The sequence below is a fragment of the Schistocerca piceifrons genome, chromosome 1 (genome assembly GCF_021461385.2).
Source record: "Schistocerca piceifrons isolate TAMUIC-IGC-003096 chromosome 1, iqSchPice1.1, whole genome shotgun sequence".
NCBI classification, from domain to species: domain Eukaryota; kingdom Metazoa; phylum Arthropoda; class Insecta; order Orthoptera; family Acrididae; genus Schistocerca; species Schistocerca piceifrons.
The window spans coordinates 1,196,794,822-1,196,819,165 of record NC_060138.1 but is presented as its reverse complement, the minus strand read 5'-3'; the positions used below and the strand labels follow the sequence as shown (position 1 = coordinate 1,196,819,165).

Sequence of the window (24,344 nt, the reverse complement as noted above, 5' to 3'; positions counted from 1 at the left end):
CAGCAAGATCTCCGGATCTGTCCCCCATTGAGCATGTTTGGGACTGGATGAAGCGTCGTCTCACGCGGTCTGCACGTCCAGCACGAACGCTGGTCCAACTGAGGCGCCAGGTGGAAATGGCATGGCAAGCCGTTCCACAGGACTACATCCAGCATCTCTACGATCGTCTCCATGGGAGAATAGCAGCCTGCATTGCTGCGAAAGGTGGATATACACTGTACTAGTGCCGACATTGTGCATGCTCTGTTGCCTGTGTCTATGTGCCTGTGGTTCTGTCAGTGTGATCATGTGATGTATCTGACCCCAGGAATGTGTGAATAAAGTTTCCCCTTCCTGGGACAATGAATTCACGGTGTTCTTATTTCAATTTCCAGGAGTGTATTTGTCCAATGAATACCCGTTTATCATCTTCATTTCTTCTTGTTGTAGCAATTTTAATGGCCTGTAGTGTATGTACGCCAAACTGACTTCTAAAGAAACTAAACAGACTGTGAGGATAAAGTCACTGCCTGCGCATTACACAGTAACACACGTGCCGGGACACTCTTTAGGAGGCATTAATTCCGCTTGGGGGGAAGCAGATTATCGCGGATCTGTCGTGAGGGGGGTGACGTCCTGCGAGGGCAGCCAGCTGTGAAGGGACAGAGCCGGTTTCCTCTTTTTTCCTTTTCCTCGTCGGACAGGAATCTTTGGACGGCGCGGTCCAGGCGCGGGTTGTTATTGGCTGCAGCGGCAATCACTCAGCCCGGCCGCTCGCCGGTGGAGCGCCGATCGATAGATCGACCGCGCGGCGCTGACAGACCGCCGAGAGCTCTCCACTCAATTACATTAGGGGCAGCGCCGGCGCGGGACAGCACGGGCCGACAGCGGCACACCGGCCGGCTCAGATTCGGCCGCAGGGCGGCCCGCCGCGTCACCGCACACCACGCGTGTGCGTGCGTGTGCGTGCGTGCGTGTGCGTGCGTGTTAACGCAGGTCGGTCTCACGCGCGCCACGCCTGCGGATGTCATCCGAGTAGGCAGTGTGGCAAATGGTCTGGTAGCCGAGCACCACTCTCTTGAACGATTCCAGGCGGAAGCTATTAAGTTTACAGTATCACTCGCTATGACTGCAACAAACTGTATAGTGGCCAGACAGGCAGAGCCATAACAACTAGGCTGATTAAATATAAACGCAGCTCGAGATTGCAAAAGTCTGACCTCACTTTTGCCGAACACGTGCTGAAGGAAAGACACAAATACCAAATCCATACAGAAGACTACATGTAGCCAACAAAGGATGAAATTTTTTTAAAGGAACACACCGCCTTTTAACTGTATTCTTGTTCATTTATTACGGCCCAGGTCACGGTCTTTTATGCCATTTTAAAGTGATTGAGTTCAGGTAATTAACATATATTGCAGGACATCAAGCTCACATTTGGCCATAAATTAAGAAAAATATTGGCTCCCCACACAATGCCAGATGTAAAATCACCATCGTGTAAAAACATCATTAAATAATAGTGGGAGTACGTCATATTTTGTGAAACAGTTCTACTTGCATTAATACACTACTGGCCATTAAAACTGCTACACCAAGAAGAAATGCAGATGATAAAATGGTATTCATTGGACAAATATATTATACTAGAACTGACATGTCATTACATTTCCACGCAATTTGGGTGCATAGATCCTGAGAAATCAGTATCCAGAACAACCACCTGTGGCCGTAATAACGGCCTTGATACGCCTGGGCATTGAGTCAAACAGAGCTTGGATGGCGTGTACAGGTACAGCTGCCCATGCAGCTTCAACACGATAGCACAGTTCGTCAAGAGTAGTGACTGGCGTATTGTGACGAGCCACTTGCTCGCCCACCATTGTTCAAATGTGTGTGAAATCTTATGGAACTTAACTGTTAATGTCATCAGTCCCTAAGCTTACACACTACGTAACCTGAACTATCCTAAGGACAAACACAAACACCCATGCCCAAGGGAGGACTCGAACCTCCGCCAGGAGGAGCCTCACAGTCCATGACAGTAGCGCCTTAGACCGCCGGCCACCATTGACCAGACTTTTTCAATTGGTGAGAGATCTGGAAAATGTGCTCACCAGGGCAGCAGTCGAACATTTTCTGTATCGAGAAAGGCCTGTGCAGGACCTGCAACATGCGGTCGTGCACTATCCTGCTGAAATGTAGGGTTTCGCAGGGATCGAATGAAGGGTAGGGCCACGGGTCGTAACACATCTGAAATGTAACGTCCACTGTTCAAAGTGCCGTCAATGTGAACAAGAGGTGACCGAGACGTGTAACCAATTGCACCCCACACCATCACGCCGGGTGATACGCCAGTATGACGATGACGAATGCACGCTTCCAATGTGCGTTCACCGCGATTTTGCCAATCACGGATGCAACCATCACGATGCTGTAAACAGAACCTGGATTCATCCGAAAAAAAGACGTTTTGCCATTCGTGCACCTAGGTTCGTTGTTGAGTACACCATCGCAGGCGCTCCTTTCTGTGATGCAGCGTCAAGGGTAACCCCAGCCACGGTCTCCGAGCTGATAGTCGACGCTGCCGCAAACGTCGTCGAACTGTTGGTGCAGATGGTTATTGTCTTGCAAACGTCCCCATCTGTTGACTCAGGGATCGAGACGTGGCTGCACGATCCGTTACAGCCATGCGGATAAGATGCCTGTCATCTAGACTGCAAGTATACGAGGCCGTTGGGATCCGGTACGGCGTCCCGTATTACCCTCCTGAACCCACCGATTCCATATTCTGCTAACAGTCATTGGATCTCGACCAAAGCGAGCAGCAGTGTCGCGATACGTTAAACCACAATCGCGATAGGCTACAATCCGACCTTTATCAAAGTCGGAAACGTGATGGTACGCATTTCTTCTCCTGACACGAGGCATCACAACGTTTCACCAGGCAACGCCGGTCAACTGCTGTTTGTGTATGAGAAATCGGTTGGAAACTTTCCTCGTGTCAGCACGTTGTAGGTGTCGCCACCGGCACCAACCTTGTGCGAATGATCTGAAAAGCTAATCATTTGCTAATCACAGCATCTTCTTCCTGTCTGTTAAATTTCGCGTCTATAGCATGTCATCTTCGTGGTGTAGCAATTTTAATGGGCAGCAGTGTAAGTTTACAGTATCACTTGCTATGACTGCAACAAACTGTATACTGGCCAGACAGGCAGAGCCATAACAACGAGGTTGATTGAATATAAACGCAGCTAGAGACTGCAAAAGTCAGACTCCACCTTTGCCGAACATATGCTGAAATCAAATACCAAATCCACACAGAAGACTACATGTAGCCATCAAAGGAAGAAATTTTTTTAATAGGAACCCACCGCCATTTAACTGTATTGTTGTTTATGTATTACGGCCCAGGTTTCGGTCTATTATGCAATTTTAAAGCGATTGAGTTTATGTTCAAATGATTCTAAGCACTATGGGACTTAACATCTGAGGTCAGCAGTCCCCTAGACTTAGAACTACGTAAACCCAACTAACTTACGGACATCACACACATCCATGCCCGAGGTAGGATTCGAACCTGCGACCGTAGCAGCCGCGTGGTTCCGGACTGAAGCGCCTAGAACCGCTCTGTCACAGAGGCCGCATGAGTTTATGTAATTAACATATATTTCAGTACATAAAGCTCAAAACTGACCATAAATTAAGAGAAATGTTGGCTCCCCACCCAATGCCAAATTTAAAATCACCATCTTGTTAAAAGATCGTTAAATAATAGTGGGATTACGTCATATTTTGTGCAACAGGTCTACTTCCATTAAATAATAGTGGGAGTACGTCACATTTAGTAAAACAGGTGTACTAGCATTAAATAATGGTGGGAGTACTTCATATTTAGTAAAACGGGTGTACTTGCTCCCATTATTATTTAATGACTTTTTTAAAAGATGGTGATTTTAAATCTGGCATTTCGTGGAGAGCCAATATTTTTCTTAATTTATGGCCAATTTTGAGCTTGATGTTCTGCAATATATGTTAATGGCTTTCAAATGATAAAGCGCAGCAATCAGTCATTCTTTCCTTGCAGGTTTTATTTGGCAAATCTAGATTTTGGCTAGTGCCTAGCCATTATCAGCTCTCCATTTCATAGTATCAATGCACGTTCCGTCCTCTTTTGTTCGGGCTTCTGCCACAGTTCTTTCAAAAAAACAATATAACTTTAATATTTAAATACTGTATATCTTAACCACGTACTACGTTCAATATTTCCCATTGCATAATAATGTTATTTACAATTTAAAACATGTCTGTTTCTCAATATAATTTCCAAGTGCTCAGCTATGGCACCATAACTATACATCTTGTAATAATGTAAGATTATTTATTTTATTTGCTGTACATAATGTGTCCATTGCCTAGAGTTTAGCTTACAATACAAAAAAAAATGTTTGTTGCACAACATAAATGACAAGTACTAAGTTTAACAGCATCTTAGAATAAATGCATTTAACCTGTAGTACTGTATAGTTAAATTATTTATTGTGCTTAACATTGTCCATTGTGTAAAGTGTAATTTCAGCATGAAGAGACAAGTTTGATATACAACATTCTTTGCAAGTGATTGTATCTTCGCCTATAATGTTTGGTCACTTAAGAACCAGTGCCCCTTCCAGACGCTAGTCAGTTGTTTCCTGAACATGACCTAATAAACCGAAAACTAGCTCGAAATCAACAGAATTCAGTAGAACGAAAACAGTGTACTTCTTACTCAAGCAACTATTAAGGAGTGCTGATGGTACTTTTAAATTTACAATACCACTTAGGCAGGCGCACACGTTCAACATGACCGAGCGAGGTGGCGCAGTGGTTAGCACACTGGACTAGTATTCGGGAGGACGACGGTTCAATCCCGCGTCCGACCATCTTGATTTAGGTTTTCCGTGATTTCCCTAAATCGCTCCAGGCAAATTCCGGCATGGTTCCTTTGAAAGGGCACGGCAGACTTCCTTCCGCATCTTCCCTAATCCGATGAGACCGATGATCTCGGTGTCAGGTCTCCTCCCCCAAAACAACCAACCAACCAACATGTTCGACTTATAAAAGTACGTTTCTAAGAGATAGAATTACGTACAAACTACGCGTAAATGACATTTCAGTTTCGTCAGTCTTTCATGGAAAATGAATCATAGTACAAGGTAGGAGCATTCTATACTCGGTAGGTTCTAGGCAGTTCTCAGCTGTCAAATATTTATACGGTTAGTTATCTATTCTTTCCGTGATATTTATGTATTTACTTATACTGTGTTGTAACTAACGGCGTAAACACTTAGAGTTGAAAGAATACACACTAAAATCAAAAAAGTCTCAGTAAAGATAAGTCCGCAAAGGGAGGTAACTGTGAATTTGCGGTTACCTGCCACCACGGAACCGATTCTGTGGAAACGTCCTCACTGTCAGGAAAAGTAACAATATTGCACAATATTAAGAAAAGTTGTAAGACACACCTTTCTAGAAGAGCAGGTGTTTTGAATGAACACGACAACAGTTACATCAATGTGTAAGTAGGCTGTTTATGTTTTTATGTTAGTAACGCCACTTAGCACTCTGTATGAAAATCACTGACTGTGCTGTGTGCAGTCTGTGGCTGGTCTGCATTGTTGGAATATTTGCTATTGTAGTGTTGGGCTGTTGGATGTGAACAGTGCGTAGCGTTGCGCAGTGGAAGGTGAGCCGCCAGCAGTGGTGGATGTGGGGAGATGGCGGAGTTTTGAGAGTGTACATCGGAAAGAGTAAATTTGTAAGACTGGATTCATGAATTGATATATATATGGTGAGTCACCTAACGTTACCGCTGGATATATTTCGTAAACCACATCAAATACTGACGAACCGATTCCACAGACCGAACGTGAGGAGAGGGGCTAGTGTAATTGTTTAATACAAACCATACAAAAATGCACGGAAATATGTTCTTTAACACAAACCTACGTTTTTTTAAATGGAACCACGTTAGTTTTGTTAGCACATTTGAACATATAAACAAATACGCAATCAGTGCCGTTTGTTGCATTGTAAAACGTTAATTACACCCGGAGATATTGTAACCTAAATTTGCCGCTTGAGTACCACTCCTCCGCTGTTGGATCGTGTGTATCGGAGAGCACCGAATTACGTAGGGATCCAAAGGGAAGGGTGATGGACCTTAGGTACAGAAGAGACTGGAACAGCACATTACGTCCACATGCTAACACCCTTTTATTGGTCTTTTTCACTGACGCACATGTACATTACCATGAGGGGTGAGGTACACGTACACACGTGGTTTCCGTTTTCAATTACGGAGTGGAATAGAGTGTGTCCCGACATGTCAGGCCAATAGATGTTCAATGTGGTGGCTATCATGTACCGTGTGTACCGTGACGTGCTTACAACCCCAGAAGATATGAAACAACGTATTGTGGCAGCCTGTGGCGACATTACACCAGATGTACTGCGGCGTGTACGACATTCATTACGCCAGAGATTGCAATTGTGTGCAGCAAATGATGGCCACCACATTGAACATCTATTGTCCTGACATGTCGAGACACAGTCTATTCCACTCCGTAATTGAAAACGGAAACCACGTGTGTACGTGTACCTCACCCCTCATGGTAATGTACAGCGACAGTAAAAAAGACCAATAAAAGGGTGTTAGCATATGGACGTAATGTGCTGTTCCAGTCTCTTCTGTACCTAAGGTCCATCACCGTTCCCTTTGGATCCCTATGTAATTCGGTGCTCTCCGATACACACGATCCAACAGCGGAGGAGTGGTACTCAAGCGTCAACTTTAGGTTACAATATCTCCGGATGCAATTAACATTTGACAATGCAACAAACAGCACTGATTACGTATTTGTTTATATGTTCAGATGTGCTAACAAAACTAACGGGGTTCCATTTAAAAAAACGTAGGTTTGTGTTAAAAAACATACTTCCGTGCATTTTTGTATGGTTTGTATTAACCAATTACACTAGCCCCTCTCCTCACGTTCGGTCTGTGGAATCGATTCGTCAGTATTTGATGTGGTTTACGAAATATATCCAGCGGTAATGTTAGGTGGCTCACCCTGTATACATATATATATATATATATATATATATATATATATATAATGACTTTTGAACACTATTAACGTATAAATTCTGCCGAAATTTTTATAAAGGTACAGACGGTGTTTAGAAAGGATAGATTGCATGCAACCGGTGGTGGAGTGTTCGTCGCTGTTAGTAGTAGTTTATCCCGTAGTGAAATAGAAGTGGATAGTTCCTGTGAATTATTATGGGTGGAGGTTACACTCAACAACCGAGCTAGGTTAATAATTGGCTCCTTTTACCGACCACCCGACTCAGCAGCATTAGTGGCAGAACAACTGAGAGAAAATTTGGAATACATTTCACATAAATTTTCTCAGCATGTTATAGTCTTAGGTGGAGATTTCAATTTACCAGATATAGACTGGGACACTCAGATGTTTAGGACGGGTGGTAGGGACAGAGCATCGAGTGACATTATACTGAGTGCACTATCCGAAAATTACCTCGAGCAATTAAACAGAGAACCGACTCGTGGAGATAACATCTTGGACCTACTGATAACAAACAGACCCGAACTTTTCGACTCTATATGTACAGAACAGGGAATCAGTGATCATAAGGCAGTTGCAGCATCCATGAATATGGAAGTTAGTAGGAATATAAAAAAAGGGAGGAAGGTTTATGTGTTTAGCAAGAGTACTAGAAGGCAGATTTCAGACTACCTAACAGATCAAAATGAAAATTTCTGTTCCGACACTGACAATGTTGAGTGTTTATGGAAAAAGTTCAAGGCAATCGTAAAATGCGTTTTAGACAGGTACGTGCCGAGTAAAACTGTGAGGGACGGGAAAAACCCGCCGTGGTACAACAACAAAGTTAAGAAACTACTGCGAAAGCAAAGAGAGCTTCACTCTTAAGTTTAAACGCAGCCAAAACCTCTCAGACAAACAGAAGCTAAACGATGTCAAAGTTAGCGTAAGGAGGGCTATGCGTGAAGCGTTCAGTGAATTCGAAAGCAAAATTCTATGTACCGACTTGACAGAAAATCCTAGGAAGTTCTGGTCTTACGTTAAATCAGTAAGTGGCTCGAAACAGCATATCCAGACACTCCGGGATGATGATGGCATTGAAACAGAGGATGACACGCGTAAAGCTGAAATACTAAACACCTTTTTCCAAAGCTGTTTCACAGAGGAAGACCGTACCGCAGTTCCTTCTCTAAATCCTCGCACAAACGAAAAAATGGCTGACATCGAAATAAGTGTCCAAGGAATAGAAAAGCAACTGGAATCACTCAACAGAGGAAAGTCCACTGGACCTGACGGGATACCAATTCGATTCTACACAGAGTACGCGAAAGAACTTGTCCCCCTTCTAACAGCCGTGTACCGCAAGTCTCTAGAGGAACGGAAGGTTCCAAATGATTGGAAAAGAGCACAGGTAGTCCCAGTCTTCAAGAAGGGTCGTCGAGCAGATGCGCAAAACTATAGACCTATATCTCTGACGTCGATCTGTTGTAGAATTTTAGAACATGTTTTTTGCTCGAGTATCATGTCGTTTTTGGAAACCCAGAAACTACTATGTAAGAATGAACATGGATTCCGGAAACAGCGATCGTGTGAGACCCAACTCGCTTTATTTGTTCATGAGACCCAGAAAATATTAGATACAGGCTCCCAGGTAGATGCTATTTTTCTTGACTTCCGGAAGGCGTTCGATACAGTTCCGCACTGTCGCCTGATAAACAAAGTAAGAGCCTACGGAACATCAGACCAGCTGTGTGGCTGGATTGAAAAGTTTTTAGCAAACAGAACACAGCATGTTGTTATCAATGGAGAGACGTCTACAGACGTTAAAGTAACCTCTGGCGTGCCACAGGGGAGTGTTATGAGACCATTGCTTTTCACAATATATATAAATGACCTAGTAGACAGTGTCGGAAGTCCCATGCGGCTTTTCGCGGATGATGCTGTAGTATACAGAGAAGTTGCAGCATTAGAAAATTGTAGCGAAATGCAGGAAGATCTGCAGCGGATAGGCACTTGGTGCAGGGAGTGGCAACTGATCCGTAACATAGACAAATGTAATGTATTGCGAGTACATAGAAAGAAGGATCCTTTATTGTATGATTATATGATAGCGGAACAAACACTGGTAGCAGTTACTTCTGTAAAATATCTGGGAGTATGCGTGCGGAACGATTTGAAGTGGAATGATCATATAAAATTAATTGTTGGTAAGGCGGGTACCAGGTTGAGATTCAATGGGAGAGTGCTTAGAAAATGTAGTCCATCAACAAAGGAGGTGGCGTACAAAACACTCGTTCGACCTATACTTGAGTATTGCTCATCAGTGTGGGATCTGTACCAGATCGGGTTGACGGAGGAGATAGAGAAGATCCAAAGAAGAGCGGCGCGTTTCGTCACAGGGTTATTTGGTAACCGTGATAGCGTTACGGAGATGTTTAAGAAACTCAAGTGGCAGACTCTGCAAGAGAGGCGCTCTGCATCGCGGTGTAGCTTGCTCGCCAGGTTTCGAGAGGGTGCGTTTCTGGATGAGGTATCGAATATATTGCTTCCCCCTACTTATACCTCCCGAGGAGATCACGAATGTAAAATTAAAGAGATTAGAGCGCGCACGGAGGCTTTCAGACAGTCGTTCTTCCCGCGAACCATACGCGACTGGAACAGGAAAGCGAGGTAATGACACTGGCACGTAAAGTGCCCTCCGCCACACACCGTTGGGTGGCTTGCGGAGTATAAATGTAGATGTAGATGTAGAAATACATTGTTTGTTCTCTATCGAAATCTTTCATTTGCTAACTTTGCCTTTCAGTAATTAGTGCCTTTAGTAGTTAGAATCTTTTATTTAGCTGGTAGTATTGGCGCTCGCTGTATTGCAGTAGTTCGAGTAACGAAGATTTTTGTGAGGTAAGTGATTGATGAAAGGTATAGGTTATTGTTAGTCAGGACTATTCTTTTGTTGGGATTATTGAAAGTCAGATTGCGTTGCGCTAAAAATATAGTATGTCAGTTTAGTGTTGATCAGAATAAGTAAAGAGAGAAATGTCTGATTAGGTTCAGTTCTGCTCAGCTGTTTGGAAATCAAATAACGTAAGAAGTTTATCAGCACAGTAATTCATTAATTTTTCTAAGGGGATGTTTCAACTGTTCTCACAGTTAAAGGATGTGTTGAAAGTGTGGGCCTTGTACCCGGATGTAGGACTGTACCCATCGCCGTAATGACTTTCTAATCCTTTCAAACACCGTCTGGACCATTTCGAAATTCTTGACTAGCATTGAAAAGCCTCTGCTCCAATTCTTCAGTCTTGTTAACGGGAGTGCCGTACGCTACCATTTCGAAATTCTTGACTAGCATTGAAAAGCCTCTGCTCCAATTCTTCAGTCTTGTTAACGGGAGTGCCGTACGCTGTAACTTAAATTTGGGGTTCAGATCACGTGATCTTGGAGGCCACAGTACAGGTTCTCTTTGCCCAGTGTACCCTTTGTCATTTCAGCACGTTACATGTCGTCTCACCACAGCAGCAAACTCTACCACTGCTCCATTATGCGTCTACCACATCCTCTGACATCGCTCTGAGGGAACATTCTCAAGTAATCCTGCAAGATTCCTCTGCAGAAACCGCGCGCAGTTTACAATGTTGGTTACAAAATTTATAAACAAAATAATTAAAGAATTAATAGAACACGAAAAAACGGAGAGAGTCCATTGAGTATGTTTGGTAATATGTACAGCTCAGTCAGGGGATCACCTAGTACCTCTTACCCCACACTCAGTGAGAAAGATCGCTGATTTTCAGGTTCAAGAATAGCTTATGACTTCAAAAACCAACGGCCTTGCCGCAGTGGTAACACCGGTTCCCATCAGATCACCAAAGTTAAGCGCTCTCGGGCTGGGCTAGTACTTGGATGGGTGACCTTCCGGTTTGCCAAGCGCTGTTGACAAGCGGGGTGCCCTCAGCGCTTATGAGGCAAACTGAGGAGCTACTTGATTGAGAAGTAGCGGCTTCGGTCTCGTAAACATACGGCCGGGAGAGCGGTAAGCTGGCCACTTGCCCCTCCATCTCCGCATCCAGTGACGCCTGTGGGCTATGGATGACACGGCGGCCAGTCGGTATTGTTGGGCTTTCCAAGGCCTGTTCGGACGGGGTATATGACTTCAAACGTGAGAATTTTGATAACTAAACTCAACATTACGATTGAACCCTGCTTCGTCTGTAAATGAAATGTTATTGTCAAATTAAGATTACCTACAACCTGTTGTTGTATCCACTGACAGAGCGATAGGCTAGGACGAAAGTCCGCCTAACTAACGCACTAAATTCGTTGGGGTACGTCGTGTTTATTGCATTATGGTGCGTTACGTGTATTCTCCAAAAATACCTGTATTCAACAGACACTAGTGTGAGCCATTCCAGCATGTTGTGTGGTAAGTCTCCATGCCTAGTTTTCTGTGTCATTGTTAGACTGTTTAAGGCATCACATCTTCAAGCACAGGTATAATTCGTACACAGCCGGCCGCTGTGGGCGTGCGGTTCTACGCCCTTCAGTCCGGAACGGCTCTGCTGCTACGGTCGCAGATTCGAATCCTGCCTCGGGCATGAATGTGTGTGACAGGCTAGTTACGTCTCGGGGACTGATGACCTCAGATGTTAAGTCCCACAATGCTTCGAGCCATTTCAACCATTTAATTCGTACGCACCTACCCACTCCCCTCATCATGTGAAATGCTCACTGTTTCTCGGCAGCGTTGATGCACCCTTGTAAAGTTTGGCTCGCGGGGCACCTTCGGGCAGCATATGCTTCTTGGTGCAAGTGTGTAGCCTCCCGTGCACTACTGTTAGCTCTGCCAAACAAGAAATGAATATCCGCGTACTCCTCGTTACTATAATGTTCCGTGTTACCAGCAACACTGGTACAATACAAATGACGCTCCGCAAACAGCTGACCAGAGTGACACTCTAATGTGTACTGTACTGTCGTACTCTGTTGTTTTGTTTACAACTTCACGACTCCAATATGTGAACAAAGACTACACCATGGACCGGCATACAGTGTTTACACAGAATCACGTCAGTAGTCGCTGGTTACCACGAAGTAGCAATTATCTCGCAAGCGATTCGTATCTTGAAACTTTTTTGCTTCTGGTATCGTGTACTTCCAACTGGAAGTGTGTACGCCGTTAATTATTATTTTTTTTGTCACCAGTCTTCTGACTGGTTTGGTGCGGCCCGCCACGAATTCCTCTCTTGTGTTAACTCTTCAACTCAGTGTAGCACTTACATCATTCGTCCTAATGATACACCTTGTATAATATGTTTCGTCATACCAAGTCAGTCAGAGCTACTTGATCATGGAACGAGTCACTACATACTTTACAAAATTATCGACTGATGCCTCGCAGTGGTGTGAAAATTCATTCTGAAAACAATATCCCAGGCAGTGCCTAAGCCGTTTCTACGCAGCACCCTGTAACCTCCCCACCGTAATTTTTTTAATGATATTATTTATCAATGCTACTGCACATTGAGCTAAGTGTAAGCTCCCCAGAGAAATTTTGAATGTTATATTATTTAAAAATGCTACTGCACATTGAGCTAAGTGTAAAGTAGACAAAAAATAATAAATGAATGGGAGCCAAGCGTAACCTCCCTAGCGGCCAATGCTCATTGTGCTAAGTGTAAGCTCCCCAGAGAAATTTTGAAACACAATAGTTGAATGTTAACAAGAATACAACCTAACGTAAGCTCCCAGCAAATAAATTTAATGACAATAAAAATGAGAATCGCAATCTGACTCAAGGTGTAAGCTGTCACGAAAATAATGAAAAACAATTCAATGCTAATGAGGCTTCAGTGACAATGTAAACTCAATTAAACCAAAATATCGGTCTTTGGCCCTGTGCAAAAAAAAATCATAATTAATTTCTTACCTCATTGAAATTGCATGTCAAATTTCTGCTCTTATTGTTTTTGCCATAGCTTGGAGGAAATTGATTGCAAAAATTTTGAATTTAAGGGAAAATTTTCTTTAAGGAATATCAAGGGAATATTTTTTTTCATTAAAGGATTCTTTGTTAAAAATTGTTCTGGAAACCAAAATTATTATTGGGGCGATTGTTGCACAAATTAGTTACAGTTAATTTACATTATCAGCTGAGCGCATTTAAAAATAATATACCTCATCCTGAATCTTGACCAGAGTGCCATGTCGACGCCCGCCGACTCCTCACACACAACTGCACTGGGCTGCTACTACCGTCATACTGCTCTGCCCTACTGCTACTGACAGACTGCCCACTGACTACTGCTCGCAACTGTACTGCACGACTACTACTGCCAGAGTATCGCTCGCAACTCTCGCGCGGTCAAGCGCAGACTAGCCACGATAAAAGGCTCTCTGGTCAGAGACTCTGCAATGCCTCGCCATCGCCGCCACACAACATACGTGTTTCATAACCCTCCACTGGGGGGGCAAAAATTTGGCAGCGATGGTGAGTCATTTGGAATTGCCAAGCGCGGCAAAATTTTTTCTTTAATTAATAAACTTGTACAATTTACAGAATATTTAGATGTAGTACATGAATTAAATGTTGTGCACATGCACCGAGTGCAAAACATTTCAGACAAAGACAAGATATGAGTACAAAACATATTCGCAGATCAGAAAAATGTATATACAAATTATTTGACAGATAACAAAGTGCACACGCACTGAAAAAATTCTTTAGCATTTTCAGAACAAATAAACAGAATGGCAAAAAATCATGTTGACAAGTGACATGAGTGCACATGCACTGCAGTTGAGAACATATCAGCAAATGACAAAATGTATATACAATGAGTAACAAATGACATAAGTGCATACACACTGAAGTATTGAACATACAGAATGAGTACAAATCATATTGAAAAATGAGAAAAGTGCACAGGCACTGAAGTTCAGTAGAAAACATATTAACACATAACATAAGTGCACATGCACTGTAGTTCAGAACATATCATCAAAATAAAAATGTATATACAATATAAAAGGCAAGAGTGCACATATACTGTACTTCAGGACAAATCGAAAAAATATCTTTAGCATTTTCACAACAAATAAACATAATGGCAAAAAAAAAATCATGTCGACAAGTGACATAAGTGTACTCGCACTGGAGTCCAGCAAATCGAAAAAAAAATGTATAGACCATGAACATAAATGATGTTAGCAAAAAAATGATTTTCACTATTAGGATAGGAAAGGGAAGGATTGCATCATGGTTGTAGCACTTTAGATTGCACACAGCTGTTCTGAAAGTCCATATCTTTCCACAGAAGTACAACACCAAGTGACACAATTTGAAGTTCTTTTCCCATCAGAATTTATCAGCGTAGCCAAGACACTGAACTGTCGTAGTAATGTTCCATGTTTTCATGTTGGCAGTGCATTAGGTACACCAAACAGTGGGACCATAATAACGTCTTCATCGCTCACGGTGGTGGACAGCATGTCGTGTCAACACCACGCTCTTACAAGGCACACCAATGTAGAATTAGTGCAAAAACCAAATATAGTGCTCCATGATCATGAGGATGGACAGGACAAATGGACATTGCAGTAATTCAGAGTAGTTAGCTCATAAGGTGAAGGACATTAAGTCACATAATAGGCTTCATTGAGAATTACAGTAGTAGTTTGCGGCATTCATAGCCCAGTTATTGAACATTTCTGTACCAAGTACGTAGTATTACAGAATAATGTTCATAAAATTAAATTATTGGCATCATGGGTAATCGTATTACAATAAACAGTGGCAGTCCTTGGCCAGTTACAAAGAATATTTAGTATGACAGAATAATATTCATCAGAAGTCTTCATTGAAAAAACAAGAGTCAATTATTGGCCTAGCATTCACATAATACATTGAGTGATACAAATTATTGGCACTCATTCGCCAGGTACCAAAACATGAAAAATCATCATTGAAAACAGGAGCTAATTAATGGCATAATTAATAACATAATTCATTTAGTGACATTAATTATTGGCACTCAGTGGCCAGTAAGTATTGAATAGTATAAAACATTGTTCATCATTCTGTATTATTCAGAACTTTCTTAAACGAGTAGCATTATTTGAAACTGGTGATACACACCATTAAGAAGTCATGATTAAAAATCAGTTAATTACAGTCATAGCATTAATAATCATGGGCATTATAAGTAGTCTCATTACAATAAACAATGGCAGTTATTTGCCCGTTACAAAGCATTATTTTATATATATATTTTTTGTATCATTAAGAAGTCATTACTGAAGTGACATACTATTCAGAGCTGATCAGTATTATGCAGAATTCTCTTAAACTAGTAACATTATTTGGGACTGGTAATACATTTTTTTGTTAGCAATGCATTGCTTAGGGTAATTATAGGGGAAAGCAAGAGAGAAGAATTTGCTTCTGGGTTATTGGTATAAATGAAAAATGTGTAACGTCATTTGTCATAAGTCAGCTGTGGCAAGATTATGAAACAAGTAGAGTATATGTAACCACATTCATAGATTTAATGAACAACTGCTCATAACACATTAATCTCATAAATAATTTCTCCTGCAAAATATCTATAAAAATGGATTATTAAGCTGAAAAGAGAAATGCATTTTATGCTGAAAAGTAGTGAACTTCGAATTAACAGGTAGTGAAATGTGTATAAAAATGTGTTCCATAGCTGTCCTTTCCAAAACCTTCAGTCATTATACTGTGCAATATAACACTTCCTGTCAAAACGAACTGCAACAAATACTTAAATAACTACATAGCCTAAATATAACTTCAACATTATCCTCAGCTGCAAAGAAAACTTCATTATCCATATCATCAAAAACTCCAATATCATCATCACCTGTAAAGAAAAACTTCATTATTCATAGCAGCATATTCTTCATCATTATTCATCAGCATTCATTATCATCTGCAAAAAATCACTTCATTACTCATTACACAATTATTCCTTATCTCTAGCATATTTCAACACTAAAACTAAGATGTGTAGTTCTGTCTGACAGCCTGCATCAATCACCTTGTATTCTGAAAGAAAAAATTAGTTAAGACTGCTATTCTACGATGAGTATAGTATATTCTTGTTAATGCTTGTTAATCCTGATCCATTTACCCTTCCTCATAAAGTTATTGCATCTTCTTTCGTTTATTCCGTAGGTGAAATTCCCATTTCTGTTGAATTTATTTCTTACACGCATCATTTCTTTCTGAAATTGATGAACAAAGATTAATGTCTCGCATTTAAATCATATACCCACTAAATAATGACTGGTTTATGGTGAGATAATTAACCGTACAGCATAACATGACAGAAAACGTAATATGTCAAAGACGTTGACAGTGTTCAGATGCAAAAATGTACACAGAATAATACAATGCAGCAGCAAAAAACGTAAAGCAGTCACGATCTTGAGATGTCATAGGGCAAAAAGAATGTCAAAACCAACTGGTGTGTTATACCTTAACTATTTCACAGTGCATATAAACAAAACATGAAAACAATCGTACATAAAAAGACAAAATGTGACGTTCGTTGTGTTCAGCTTGTATGTAGTGTAGTTAATAGAGGCGAGAATTAAGGACTTTAATGGAGAGAGAATTTGATAAAATTAATACGTCATTACATAGAATTGCATAATTATTCATAAAATACGTAAGTTCATCTGGAAAAATATGCACGGTCTGATGTGTAACGACAAGAAAAGCGACCTGCTAACCTTACCTTGTCGGGCACTTGCCAAGAAAAATACGATAATCATCAATAATTAGTCATGTGAATATAATTGCATTAGTAAATGGCATCATAGTGTGTTGAATCATACAGTGCCTTCATTCAATAAAGGGTTTAATATTTGACCAATGGTGGTTGCCTTTCGATTTTCTGGTTCTCAAAGTTTCGACGTGTACCACATTGGGATGAGGAATGCTGCGAATCCGATATGGACCTGCGTATAGAAGTTCAAATTTACTACACTTACCTTTTGTTCTGCTGGATAAATAGTGTGTACGTACTAATATTTTCTGTCCAATGTGAAAGTCGCGGCGTGTACAAACCTGTTTTTGCTGTCTTCTCCGGCGCTCTGCGGCACGTTTGATGTTGTTCAGCGCAATGTTAATTATTTCATGGTGACGTAGGCGACGACATTTAGGGAAGTTTACTAATTCTTTAATTTTGTTTAGTGGTTCAACGTTTTTCAGTATAACAGACGGAGTTAGCATAGTGGATTCATTTGGAATGGAATTAATTACATCTTGGAATGAGAGTATGTGTGTATCCCAATCAATATGTCTTTTGTGGCAGTATATTCGGCACAGCTTACCAATTTCTTTCATTAATCTTTCACAGGGGTTCGAAGAAGCATGGTACTTGGATACATAAATCGGAGAAATGTTTCTAGCTCGTAACATGCGTGTCCATATAGCAGAACGAAATTGTGATCCATTGTCAGAAATTACTTTCATCACATGCCCTACATGAAATAGAAAATGTTTTACAAATGCTTTCGAAACGGCTTTAGCAGTAGCTTTGCGTAACGGAGTGGAAGTAACAAATTTTGAAGTGAGCTCAACAGCGACAAATATGTAGCAAAAACCTCTGTTAGTTCTCGGAATCGGACCAAAAATGTCTACAGCGGCCATATGTCTTAATTTAACAGGTATAATGGGATATAATGGAGGAATATGTGAAGTGGTGTCTGACTTAGCTTTCTGGCAAATTTTACAAGGCGCTAAAACTCGTCGTATACGTTTCTCCATATTGGAAAAATAACAGTTCTGTCTCAGTATAAGAAAACATTTTCGTGCTCCGTAATGTGCGTAACTTAAATGAGTGTACCAGATTAATTTGTTAACCAGTTCGTCAGGAATGCATAATAACCAATTGTTGCTGTCAGGATGAGAGCGGCGAAACAGAATGTCATTGCGTACAGTTTAATGGTTTCTAATCGTAACATTATTCCTATCTTGCCAAAGGTGTTTAATTTCTTTCCACACGTTGTCTTTATTTTGTTCTTGTGCTATGTCCTGTAATGACGACGAAATAAAATTTTCAAATGCAACTTGTTGAATGTACATGACACTGAAATTTGCTTTGCAGAAGTTGGTTGCTACGTCTTGCTGATTGTTGCTCAGAGAACGCGATAGTGCGTCTGCTATAACATTTTGTGTGCCGGAAATGTGAACAATCGTAAAATTAAATTCTTGTAAATAAAGTTTCCATCTACTTAATCTATCGTGTGTGAATTTAGCCGAAAGTAAAAAATGTATAGCTCTGTGATCTGTGTAAACGGTGGTATGTCTGCCATAAAGAAAGTGCCTAAATCTCGTGAAAGCCCATACAACACATAGTGTTTCCAGTTCTGTAACAGAATAATTTCGTTCAGCAGGTGACAGAGTGCGGCTTGCAAATGCGATGTTTTTAATTACTGTAGAGCCATCTTCTTCTATTTCCTGAAAAATATGTACGCCTAAAGCGGTGTTAGAACTGTCGGTGGCAATGGAAAAATTTCTGGTAAGATCTGGGTGCGATAAAAGTGGAGCATTCAACAAAGCATGTTTCAGGTTCACAAATTCAGAATGTGCTTGCTTATCCCATGACCAAATAGTGTTTTTACCTATTAATTGGCATAATCTAGGCGTATCTAAAGCAGAGTGATGAATAAATTTACGAAAAAAGTTAATTGAGCCCAAAAAACTGCGTAATTGCTTTTTTGTCGTAGGAATAGTAATGTCACGTAGAGCTTGAAGTTTTTCCGGATCAGGCGCAATGTCTTCTGCTGAAATTACGTGTCCAAGAAATTTTATAGAAGTTTTGCCAAAGTGCGATTTACTGAGGTTAACTGTAAGTCCTTGTGCACGAAAAGTTTGTAACAGTTGTTCAAGAATCAGATTGTGCTCAGACCAGTTAGCTTCTGCGATAAGAATATCGTCTACGTACGTCGTAATTCTGTCTTTAAGTTCTGTCGGAACTATAGTGTTTAAACCGCGAATAAAAGCTGCAGAATAAATAGTTAAGCCGAACGGTAATTTACAAAATTGATAACAGTCGCCAAAACAGAGAAAAGCTGTATATTTTCTGCAATTCGGATGAAGTTGAATTTGCCAAAATCCCGATTTCAAATCTAGTGTAGAATAAATAGCAGTACCATGAAATTTCTGTAAAAGTTCCTCTAAAGTCTGTGGTCGATCTGTTTCATTAATAATAATGTCATTAATGTGACGTGAATCAAGTACAAGGCGAAGTGAGCCATCTTTTTTCTTAACAATATATAGCGGGTTTATGTACGGACTAACTGCCGGTTCTATAATTCCTTGATCAAGCATATCATGCAATTCTTTTTTAACCTGTTCTCTGTGGATATATGGAATGGGATAGTGCTTTGTTTTAAATGTGTCGTGCTGTTTCACTTGAAATTCATACATAAAGCCGGACATAGTACCAGGAATGTTGTCGAAAACTGGAGCTTGCTGTAAAAGAATTTAGTGTAGCTGCGTGCGTTCGTCGTCTGTATTTGCACTGCTCTCCTTAACTTTATCAGAAACCATCTGTATTACGTCGTAGTCAGCTTCGTCTGGAGTGTTATAGTTGTGTACTTACGTATCCGTGAACAATGTGGGATTACAGTCTACGTTACGTGTTGCGGAAATGACCTCTGTGCGATTAATTGTTTGCTCTTCCGCAGATAGTGAGTGCTGAAATTCTATAGCAAATTGTATATTTTCATCCTTCAACATTAAATAAGAATTCTGAAAATCAATGACTGCGTCGTGTTGCACCAGAAAATTCGTACCTAAAATAACGTCTGTTGTCAATAAAGGAACAATCCAAAAATTTGAGTGGAAAGTATGACCTCCAATACAAAATGATAAATGCGTCTGTAATTTACCGTCTACTCCTTTACTCGATACTGCTCCCTTCACTTTTGTTTTGCCTAAAGGTAATGTCGGATAGGTATTCTCTTTGTTACACTCGTTAAAAGTTTCTTCATTTATTACTGATATAGGTGATCCGGAATCGATTACTGCTGAAAATTTCGATGAACCAATTTTAATTTCGATAACAGGATGTGAAATAGTTTTCTGAACAAATGGTCTTTCCTGCAAGAGAGTGTCTCTGATATCGTCAAAAGTAATTACATTTTCGTGAACAACATTTTGCGTGTCTAAAGTAGTGCTTGTGTTACTGGAAGATGCGATCTGTACAGTATCTAGTCAGATTCTATCTGACGTGTTACTATTATCAGGAGGATGTTGTGGCATTTCTACTATTTGAACTGTTCTATTACTTCTTCCAGACGTATTACGTTCTGGATGGTACCTACTGTCGGGTTCATTCATGAGAATATGCTCTTGCGTATGATTTTGCTGTTGGTGAGACCGACTGTTATTATATGTACGCTGATAATTGTGCTCATCGTTTTTACGTCTGTCGTGATAGTCATTCCTATACGGTGCATTGCGATAGAAATTGAAATACTGTCTTCTTTGTACGTAGTTGTTTCCTTGCTGTCGTGCGTTACTATTTGTTGGATCTGGGACTATACGTGCACGCGGCGGAACATTAAAGTTTGGTCGACCTTGTGCATTCCATTGTTGGTTAGGTATGCTAACCGACTGACTTTCATGCTGTTGTGGTGGAAAACGTCTATTGTTTCTATAAGGTGGTTCCTGTCGCTGAAAATTTTGACGATATTGATAATCAGAATTCTGTCTGTGATTTAAGTTCTGGTAGTTGTCGTTCCTAAACCGTCTGTTACTTTTCCTATTGAAATTACGTCCCTGATCATAATTACTGTAAGTTTGTTGACCTTGGTTATTATACGAAAAGTTTTTGTTTACAAAAGAATAATCAGATTGTTGTACTTCCAAGAGCTGTAACAAATCTCTGAATGCTGAAATATTTTCTTTTTGCTGACCTGTTAAAAGTGACACTCTTAATGATCGTGGTAGTTTGGAAATGCATAATTGTATAAGTGCAGATTCACTGTACGGTTCACTTAAATACTGATTTTGCTGGACCATGTGCTCAAAAAATTGCGTCACATTGGGAAAATTTGTGTTTTCATAATTTGGTAAACTAATTAATTGATCTTTAATTCCGCGCTGTGTCGTCTTCGACCAGTACGCTGACAGAAAGGCATTCTGAAATTCTTCTACCGAGTAACATTGCCTCGCGATCGGTCTCATACGAGTTGCCGGTTCGCCTTCCAAGAAGCTGCAAATAAATTCAAGTTTGTGTGTTACGGGTCAAGTCGGTGGAAAAGCAAAGCTAAATTGTTGAATCCAATCCAGTGGGTGAATCTGTGTTCTGTCATTCTTAAACACTTTAAATTTTCTTATCGACAGAAAATGTTTGTAATCGAAATTATCGTCTCTGTGTGATGGAACAGGTTCAGGATTGTAAGAGAATCTATTGAACTGTGGTTGTTCGGAATCTATTCCCGTACTCTCTGTAGATTACCCAAATTACACGCACTGCGTGAGTCTGACAAATGTTCATAAAGTGGCGTCTGTTGTGGTATGTTATTAACTGAAATGTTTTTCATCTCTGTTACTTCTTGTTGTAAACTTGACAATTTTCTACGCAACGTGTTATTAGACGAATCGATCTCATTAATTGTCTGCTGTAAATTTTGAAATTCAGGTGTTTGGTTAAATGAAATCGGTGCAGTATCGTCTGATTTATTATCATTATTACTTTCAATAGCATCAATACGACTGGCTAATTCATCATATTTTTCAGTCAGTATTTTTGCCTGATCATCGGTTTTAGAATCGGACGCATTAATCTGTTTTTGCAACTTACGTGTAGTTTCGCACAGTTTTTTAACATCACCTTCGATGACATCGCAATCCTGTGTTAGTTCTAATTGTTCGAATCTGTCTGTCACTGTTTGAATATCTACTGTGTGTGTATCTGTTTTTGATTTAAGATCAGAAATTTCATCACGTAATTCCGCGTTCAACTGTTCGATGGTATTAATTTTGTCGGACACTGTAATAATATTATTGTCTACATACGTTTTTGCCTTCGCAAACATTTTACGTTTGTCTTCTTGTCTTTGAGCAGTGATTGTTTCCATGACTTGACGTTTGACTTTATTTTGATCCTGAATAAATTTGCGGAAACGCGTATCACTGTTTTGTATGTGGTGACTAAATCGCTCGTCAATTTGAGTGTTCTGCTGTTCAAATTTCGCGTCAGTCTTTTCATCCATTGTGCGCGAAATTTCTGCTGTCATTGCTTTAAACTCGTCGCGTAATTGTGTAGCTTTTTCAGAGCATTGTTTAGCGACTCGTTAATTTCGTCTGTAAGTGTTTCTGGTGCGGCTGTTTGCATTTCCTTTAATTCCTGAGCAACAGACCTAATTTCTTCGCTACTTTTTTTTGAACAAGCCTCAATTTCCACGCGCAACTGTTCCTTAGTGTCATGGCACTGCGGGGCAACGGCTCTAATTTGTTCACTAAGCTGTCTGGAATTGTCGTCTAATTTTTCATTAAAGTATTGTTTGAGTTTTTCGTTATCTTGTTTGTTATCTACACTCTGTTGTCTGACCTGTTCACTAAGTTGTTTGAGATTTTCGTCATTATTGTCAAGTTTTTTTTCAATTGTTTGTTATCTTTACTCTGGTTGTCTTGTTTTTCAATAATTTGGTTAACTCGTTGCAGCAATAGTGCCATAATTTGATCCGAGCCAAAATTAGCATTTCTATTCTCTGTGCTAATTAATGGTGGACCTAGAATTGTCTCGTTTTGTGTGACCATTTGGTCATTCTGTAATTTACAAAAAGTTTTATCAGTCGGATGTACACTGTCAGACACTATTTCGGAATTAAATGGATCCGTCGTACTTTCAGTACATTGTCCATTTTCATTAGAAAAATTTGTCTGTACATTATTTGAATTTTCCAAATTGGGTGTATTAAGCTGGGCAGCGCTCATTTCAATAGTGCGCCCCGCGTCATCAATTGTCGTCAAATCAACAGAAGACACAATCGAGTTCGTTTGTTCATCATTAAGGTCTACATCATTATTAATGGTTGGAACGCACTGATTGTCAGTGAACGCAGGATTGTCACAATTACTATCGGTCACGTTGTTTAAGTCGGTAATTTCATTCAAAATACCTCACGATACACTATTCACAGTCTTTCGCGGCATTTTTGCAATAGTCACAATTATTCACAAAACAAATAAGCACAATGCAAAAGCAACACAGAAATACAACAGAGCAACGAATTGCCGTTGACCTGTAGAAAGAAAGTCACAAGATTAGTAAAAGCGTTGCGCCAAATTCTAATTATATCTAAGCAAATAAGAGCAGATATCTGACTGTTTTTCAAAAGATTCTCAACGAAATACGATCCTGGACTGGGTGTCGCCAAGTGTAACCTCCCCACAAAAATTTAAATGATATTATTTTTAAATGCTAATGGACATTGAGCTAAGTGTAAAGTAGACAAAAAATAATAAATGAATGGGAGCCAAGCGTAACCTCCCTAGCGGCCAATGCTCATTGTGCTAAGTGTAAGCTCCCCAGAGAAATTTTGAAACACAATAGTTGAATGTTAACAAGAATACAACCTAACGTAAGCTCCCAGCAAATAAATTTAATGACAATAAAAATGAGAATCGCAATCTGACTCAAGGTGTGAGCTGTCACGAAAATAATGAAAAACAATTCAATGCTAATGAGGCTTCAGTGACAATGTAAACTCAATTAAACCAAAATATCGGTCTTTGGCCCTGTGCAAAAAAAAATCATAATTAATTTCTTACCTCATTGAAACAGCATGTCAATTTCTGCTCTTATTGTTTTTGCCATAGCTTGGAGGAAATTGATTGCAAAAATTTTGAATTTAAGGGAAACTTTTCTTTAAGGAATATCAAGGGAATATTTTTTTTCATTAAAGGATTCTTTGTTAAAAATTGCTTTGGAAACCAAAATTATTATTGGGGCGATTGTTGCACAAATTAGTTACAGTTAATTTACATTATTAGCTGAGCGCATTTAAAAATAATATACCTCATCCTGAATCTTGACCAGAGTGCCATGTCGACGCCCGCCGACTCCTCACACACAACTGCACTGGGCTGCTACTACCGACATACTGCTCTGCCCTACTGCTACTGACAGACTGCCCACTGACTACTGCTCGCAACTGTACTGCACGACTACTACTGACAGAGTACCGCTCGCAACTCTCGCGCGGTCAAGC

At 40.3% G+C, this 24,344-nt stretch overlaps 1 pseudogene; it reads left to right on the top strand.

The window, feature by feature from the left end:
* Positions 1-10,909: 10,909 nt before the first annotated feature.
* LOC124728522 lies at positions 10,910-11,027 on the top strand (annotated as a pseudogene).
* The last annotated feature ends 13,317 nt before the right edge of the window (positions 11,028-24,344 follow it).